The sequence below is a fragment of the Canis lupus genome, chromosome 31 (assembly GCF_003254725.2).
Source record: "Canis lupus dingo isolate Sandy chromosome 31, ASM325472v2, whole genome shotgun sequence".
Taxonomy (NCBI): domain Eukaryota; kingdom Metazoa; phylum Chordata; class Mammalia; order Carnivora; family Canidae; genus Canis; species Canis lupus.
In genome coordinates this window covers 38394101-38401455 of record NC_064273.1, presented here as the reverse complement: position 1 = coordinate 38401455, position 7355 = coordinate 38394101, and the positions used below count along the sequence as shown (strand labels likewise).

The window sequence follows — 7355 nt, the reverse complement described above, 5'->3', positions numbered from 1 at the left end:
CTTGCGTTTGTCCTTCCTGCCCTGTTGGCCCGACGTCCACGGCGCTCCCTGCCCCCGTCCCTGCCCCACGTCCTAAGCAGCTTTCAGAAGTCACGCGAGGCAGCGTCCCTGAAGGGGCCGTCTGCGGAGCGCGGGGACGGGCATCAGGATTCTAAAGTTAGTTTGTCGCCGGTGAGCTGGGTGACAGCCCACCCTCGGCGTTCCGGTCCACGTCGGTGTCCGGCGGTGACGACCAGGACACATGAGTGCCCGCAGCGGGCCCGGGGCCGTGGGCTTGGTGTGGGCCAGGGCCGCGGGGAGCCCAGCAGGCTGTGGAGGGCCCGCGGTCCCCCGGGGCAGGGCCACGTTCCTGTCCTGTGCAGCCTCACCAGTGCTCGGGCCGCCTCTCAGCTCCGGATCTCCGGGTCCAGGAGCGGCAGGGCGGGTGCAGGGGGGGCGAAGACGCAGGGCAGCCGACGTGTGGATCTGCAGTCACTACAGAAACGTGCTTTCAGATGATGTGTACGCAGATGCTATTTCCTTTTTTTTTTTTTTTTTTTTTAGATTTTATTTATTCATGAAAGACACACAGAGAGAGGCAGAGACACAGGCAGAGGGAGAAGCAGGCTCCCTGCAGGGAGCCTGACATGGGACTCGATCCCGGGACCCCGGGGTCACACCCTGGGCTGCAGGTGGCACTAAACCACTGAACCACCCGGGCTGCCCTGCTATTTCCTTTAAAAAAAAAAGTTTTCTACGTATAAAATTCTTTATTAAGATCCCAGCTTAACTCAGCGGGCCGCCTGGCTGGCTCCGCGGGTTAAGCATCCAACTCTGGGCTTCGGCTCAGGTCATGACCTCGGGGTTGTGGGATCCAGCCCCAGGTCGGGCTCCACGCTCATCAGAGTCTGCTTCACATTCTTTCTCCCTCCCTCTCCTCCCCTCCTGCGGGCACGCTACCCCCCCCCCCAAAATAAATAAACAAAATATTTAAACAAACGAAGCAACCCAGCTGCTCATTCCAAAAGCACTGACGGGGCGGTGCCGCAGCCGGTCCCGGCGGAGCCAGGCGGAGCAGACACGCAGAAGTCCCCACGCAGCCGGGACCCGACTACAAGCATGTGCCGGGCTCGGGAAGTGTGTGACGCAGGACGTAGAGCAAAGGTTCCAGACAGAAACCCGAGGACCGGCCGCTGCTGCTCCGAGTCCTCGCCGCTGGCTGTTCCTTCTGCGGGAGGAAGTGCCTGGCCCGCCCCGGGGCGTGGGCATCGGCCTCCCCTGCCCGTTTGTGCCCAGAGGCCTCCCTGTGACCTCATCCTACCCGAGGCAGCCTTTGTTGATGATTTTATCAATTTGAGAGAGAGACAGAGAGAGAGATGGGGCGCACGTGAGCAGGGGAGGGGCAGGGGGAGAGGGAGACGCCCCGCTGAGCAGGGAGCTGGATGCGGGACTCGATCCCAGGACCCGGAGATCACCACCTGAGCAGAAGGCAGACGCGTCACCGACGGACCCCCGGGAGCCCCAGGCTGTATTTTCTCCACCCAGGATGTTGACCCCAACTGAGCAAACTGGAATAGCTTCCAGACACCGCAGGGCCGCAGGTCACCCCACAACTCCTGCCGCACCAATGTTGGTGACGCTGCCCTGTCAGCTGTGACCCCCCCAGGAACGCCCCCGTGTGAGGTGAGCCCGTCTCGCACGTGGCCTGTGAGCCCCAGGTCCCCACTCTGGACCCCAAGGCCCTGCAGACACCCGGTCACGTCCCAGGGAAGGCTGGCATCTTTCCACCGACGGGCTCTCCTGCCCCAGGGCCCCTTCCCTACACGGCCGTCTACACACGCTTGGGGGGGCGGGTAACTGTTTCCTTCTCGTGCACAGGGCTGGGGTTCTCCCCCAAGGCCCTGTCCCCGCTCAGCCCTGTCCCCGCTCCGCCTCGAGCCTCCAGCCGGGGCCGCCGCGCTCTCTAAAGGGGGGCCGGGGGGTGTCACGGTGACCTGGGCGTGCGTCCACAGCCAGGCCCAGCGACCGGCGACGCGAGCAAACCTCTGTAAAGGCTCGTACACGAGGGGAGCCCGTTCAGATTTCCAAGTCGGCGTGACTGTCCGCCACCCTCGCGGGACCGGAGCCTGACTGCGGCCCGCCCCCCTGGGGCCCCTGCTCCGGGCCCCCAGCCGAGGGGATCGCGTGCTCCTGCTCCCACATTCCTTCACCGCACGACTGTGACTCCAGCCATCCGCGCGGCTGTCACCTCAGTCCTTTCACAGGATGTAAGGAGCACGTGGCCCCGTGAACACTGTCCACGCTCCAGAGCCCTTCCTTCCCTGTGTCCCGTCAAGAGCGAGCTTGGGCTCAGAGAAAACTCTTTTCTCTCTTATGGCGATCCTACAGGTTTCTTCATTTTTCTGTAAACACCAATTCCGCCGGTTTGTGTCCCGGCCTTAACAAGGAAGGTCCTCTGTCCCGGGAATGCGAGCCGCCTGGGCCAAGGCGGGTGGCCGGCCACCAAGCGGTTGCCTCGGTTCTCTGAGGACGCGACCGTGCGTCCCGCAAATTCAACCCAATCTGGAGGTGGCTGCAGGTCCCACAGCTTAGGGGCTCGGTCCCACGGCGGCTCCTCCTTCAGATGCCAGTTGCCATGCCAGGCTGTCGCCTGTGCTTCTGATAACGAGCTGCTGATCCGAGATTCAGCTGACGCGCGGGAGCGGCCCGGGGACTCGGGAGAGCAGCCACCTGGCAGCTGCCCGATGATTACAAAGGATCCGAAGGAACAGAGATGAGGAGGGCGAGGTTGGGGAAGGGGTGCAGAGCTTCGTGCCAGGGGCCCGCTCGCCCCCAGGGGCCGTTTGGAGTCTTGGGACCTGGGCTGACGGCCAAGAAAGGATTCTTGAGATGTCTTTGGTGCAAACGGTGGTTTCAATAAAGCACAGGGACAGACCCTGTGGGCAGGAAGCCTGGGTCCCTGGGATTGGGAGGAGCGATTTATGCCTGAGGCCCTTGGGGGAAGTAAAGACAAAGGGAAGTTCCCAGAAGGACTTTCATATGCTCAAGACTCAGGACAGCCCGAGGCCTGGCTCGGGGTGTCTTCCCCTCCGGTGAGGCATTGAGGCATTTGGACAGTTGGGAGCCCCCGGGAGGAACCTGGACCCGGCTCACCTCAAGTGCTGGTCAACCAGGACGGGGGAGGGAGGCAGGTTACAAGGACATTTTACTTTCCCTGCATTTCCTGGCCCTCTGTGCCCCACATCACCCACACCTCTATGTCTCCCCACCCCCCAGGAACTCCCTGAACCTGTCGCTTTGGGCTTTCTGGGACGCCCCATCACACAGACTGATGAACTCACTGGTGATTGACGCGACCTCCAGCTCCTCTCTGCTCTCACAGGGTTGGTTTCCCCGGCCACCAGCACCCAAGCCGAGGTGCTTTCCAAACGTCACCCCTCGAACAGAAACTCAGAGGCACTCGAAGGGGGGCTGCTGTAAATAACAAAGGATACCTGGATCACTCTTACTTGGACTCAGTAAAGTCCAAGGGTTTTAGGAGCTTTGAGCCAGAATCAGGAAGACCAAGCATCTATGGCTTATTATATCGTATATCCCGCCTGGAATGTTGGTGAGTGAGGTCCGGAGCCGACGGCCAAGAAAGAATTTTTGGGACGTCTTCAGTGGAAAAGGGATTTTTTTTAAGACATTTTATTTATTTACTCATGAGAGACACACAGAGAGAGAGAGAGAGAGAGAGAGAGAGAGAGAAAGGCAGAGACACAGGCAGAGGGAGAAGCAGGCTCCATGCAGGGAGCCCGATGTGGGACTCGATCCCAGGACCCGGGGTTCAACCCCTGAGCTGAAGGTAGACACTCCACCGCTGAGCCCCCCAGGTTCCCAAGCATCTGACTCTTTTTTTTTTTTTTAATTTTTTAAATTTTTATTTATTTATGATAGTCACACAGAGAGAGAGAGAGAGGGGCAGAGACATAGGCAGAGGGAGAAGCAGGCTCCATGCACCGGGAGCCCGACGTGGGATTCGATCCTGGGTCTCCAGGATCGCGCCCTGGGCCAAAGGCAGGCGCTAAACCGCGGCGCCACCCAGGGATCCCAGCATCTGACTCTTGATGGTGAGATTGAGCCCCACGTTGGGCTCTGCGCTGAGCCTGGAGCCAGCTTGGTTCTCTCCCCCTCCCCCGGAAAGAAACAAATATGAACCAGAGTCAGTCCAGGTCCATTTCCTGTTTTTGTGACACAGTCCCACTAATTTTTAAGTGATTCTCAAGAAACCTTCCCACCACGTCCCCGTGGGATGGAGGGGGGCTGAGACTCTGGTGAAGCCCTGGCTCCAAGTCTGGCCCTGCATCTCACTGGCTGTGTGACCCTGAAAACGTTTTCTGTCTTGTCAAAGTAGGGGAGCAGGGGCCACTAGAGCCCCTCCCGGCCGTTCCTGAGGACTCCCCCATCTCGCGTCTCAGGCCAGAGCAAATCCCTGGGCCTCAGAGGCCCCTCAGGGCAGGGACCAGGACCAGCTCCGAACCCATGCAGCTAACAGCCCCTTGCAGCTCCCACGGAGCCATCCCACACATCCGGGCAGGGTCCGTAGCAGCCCTTGACCCAACCTTGGCCTCTGTCCCCCCTCCCTCTCTCCCTCCCTCCCCCACTGAGGCCCTCTGGTTCCCCCTGGCTCCTCTGGGGGCTCCTACAGATCCCTCCGAGGCTGTCCAAGATCCAGGCCCTCAAGCATTCCCAGACCTCAGCTGAGCTGCAGATGAGCTCTCCCGGTGGCAGCAATCAGACTGGTGCTACCCGCCCGGGAGCAGCTTTGCTCCTTTTCCGTGTGGCCTTTCTGGAAGCAACGCCTGAACCTACGAAGAGGAATGTACTCCGGGTGGCGGACAAAATACGATGGCACCGCGGACCACAAATAAAAACAAGCCTGGTAGAAAAGCCTGGTGGTGACTGGTGCAGACTCGGGTAAGGGGCCCCCGGGAGCTGCAGAACCAGGGGGCTCTGGCTTCCAGCCGACGGCCAGCCTGGTGTTTGGGGACAGCCCTACTTCCCCTCATTGCATGCCGTTGTCACCGTGTCAGTCTAAGTCCTTAACTATCTTTCTTAGAAAAACCATACGCTTTAACTGCAGACTGCCGAGAGGACGCGTCCTGCTTCCCTGAATGATCATTGCACGTGTGCTTCTCAGGACACTCGAGCGTCTCCTGGGAACGTGAAGCTGTTGGACAACTGAATGATGCCCCTACCTCCCCACCCTTAAAACAGGACACACTCTAGTTACTGAGTATTTTTGGAATTTCTGTGTTGTCGGATTGTTGCAGAACTCAGGTTGTTTTAAAATGCCATTGCTGGGGCGCTCGGGGGGCTCAACTGATGAAGCGTCTGCCCTCGGCTCAGGTCGCGGTCCCAGGGTCCTGGGATCCAGCCCAGTGTGGGGCTCCGTGCTCAGCGGGGGCTGTGGGTCTCTCTTCCCCTCTGCCCACGGTGTCTGCTCTTACAAAAAAAAAAAAAAAGCCATGCATGGCCGATGGCACTGTTTCCAATGTCACAGCGTCCACTGCATCCTGGCTCATGTTTACAGTTGCCCAACGCCCTCCGGCTCACCAAATTGTTGCCGCGAGTGTGTGTTGTCAAGTGAAAACAGGTTGGTTTCTGGGGCCACGCTTGTCAACCCAGCAGGTGTTTATTCGTTTCCAAAGGCAGGAGCTGCTGGAGTTGGGCCCCTGGCCCTCATGTCCCCTTCCTTCCTCTGGCCCTGAGGCCTGGGGCAGTTATCTACCCCCGGGGTGAGGGGCGGGGCAGAGATGGGGTCGTGCTGCCTGGAGCCCCCGCACGGGGACCAACGGAGACAACAGTCCTGGCACACCGGCGGGGTAAGGGCAACAGAAACTTTAAAGGTTGTGGGGCCCTCGAGGGAGGGGAGGGGCGGGGTGTCACAGCCCATCCGCCCGATCCCCATCCCCGATCCCTGATCCCCATCCCCGATCCCCGATCCCCGCACGAAACCCGAGCAGGCAACCGGGCTGTCGGTCACGGTCACGGGTCAGGCCGCAGACCCACTGCGTTCCCCGGGTCCTTCCCTTCCCGCCGGGGCGGGCGTGGGGCAGTGGGGTCGCGCCAGCGGGGCCGTGGGGGCCCCCCGAAGCCCCGGGAGGGCGCCCCCGCCCCGCCCCCCCAGGGCTCCCCGGCCCCAGCCCCCGCCCCCCCAGGGCTCCCCAGCCCCAGCCCCCGCCCCACCAGGGCTCCCGAGCCCCAGCCCCGCCCCCCCAGGGCTCCCCGGCCCCAGCCCCCGCCCCCCCAGGGCTCCCCAGCCCCAGCCCCCGCCCCACCAGGGCTCCCGAGCCCCAGCCCCGCCCCCCCAGGGCTCCCCGGCCCCAGCCCCCGCCCCCCCAGGGCTCCCCGGCCCCAGCCCCCGCCCCACCAGGGCTCCCGAGCCCCAGCCCCGCCCCCCCAGGGCTCCCCGGCCCCAGCCCCCGCCCCCCCAGGGCTCCCCAGCCCCAGCCCCCGCCCCCCCAGGGCTCCCCGGCGCCCCCAGGGCTCCCCGGCCCCAGCCCCCGCCCCACCAGGGCTCCCGAGCCCCAGCCCCGCCCCCCCAGGGCTCCCCGGCCCCAGCCCCCGCCCCCCCAGGGCTCCCCGGCCCCAGCCCCCGCCCCCCCAGGGCTCCCCGGCCCCAGCCCCCGCCCCACCAGGGCTCCCGAGCCCCAGCCCCAGCCCCGCCCCCCCAGGGCTCCCCGGCCCCAGCCCCCGCCCCCCCAGGGCTCCCCGGCCCCAGCCCCCGCCCCACCAGGGCTCCCGAGCCCCAGCCCCGCCCCCCCAGGGCTCCCCGGCCCCAGCCCCCGCCCCCCCAGGGCTCCCCGGCCCCAGCCCCCGCCCCACCAGGGCTCCCGAGCCCCAGCCCCGCCCCCCCAGGGCTCCCCGGCCCCAGCCCCCGCCCCCCCAGGGCTCCCCAGCCCCAGCCCCCGCCCCCCCAGGGCTCCCCGGCGCCCCCAGGGCTCCCCGGCCCCAGCCCCCGCCCCACCAGGGCTCCCGAGCCCCAGCCCCGCCCCCCCAGGGCTCCCCGGCCCCAGCCCCCGCCCCCCCAGGGCTCCCCGGCCCCAGCCCCCGCCCCCCCAGGGCTCCCCGGCCCCAGCCCCCGCCCCCCGGGCTCCCTCCACGGGCCAGGCAGCCCCGGATCCGGGGAGGCAGGTGCATCCGACGGCGGCCGGGGAGAGCGCGGGGAGCCAGGGGCGTCCCGGGGCGCGCAGCGCTCCTCCCCAGCCTCCCGACGCGCTCGGAGCCGCGGACCCCGGGGCGCCCCTGCGAGCCCTCGGGGCGAGCCCCCCGCCCGGCCTCTCCGCCTCCGGTGACCGCTGCACTGCGAGCCGTTCTCCGGCGGCGGCACC

General features: G+C 65.0%; 1 long non-coding RNA gene across 1 annotated transcript; it reads right to left on the bottom strand.

The window, feature by feature from the left end:
- Nucleotides 1-5250: 5250 nt before the first annotated feature.
- LOC112669225 (uncharacterized) lies at nt 5251-6133 on the bottom strand. Its single transcript, XR_003142132.3, has 2 exons — nt 5578-6133; nt 5251-5461 (listed from the first exon to the last, which is right to left on the bottom strand). It is a non-coding gene; the product is annotated as an uncharacterized LOC112669225 (long non-coding RNA).
- Nucleotides 6134-7355: the final 1222 nt, after the last annotated feature.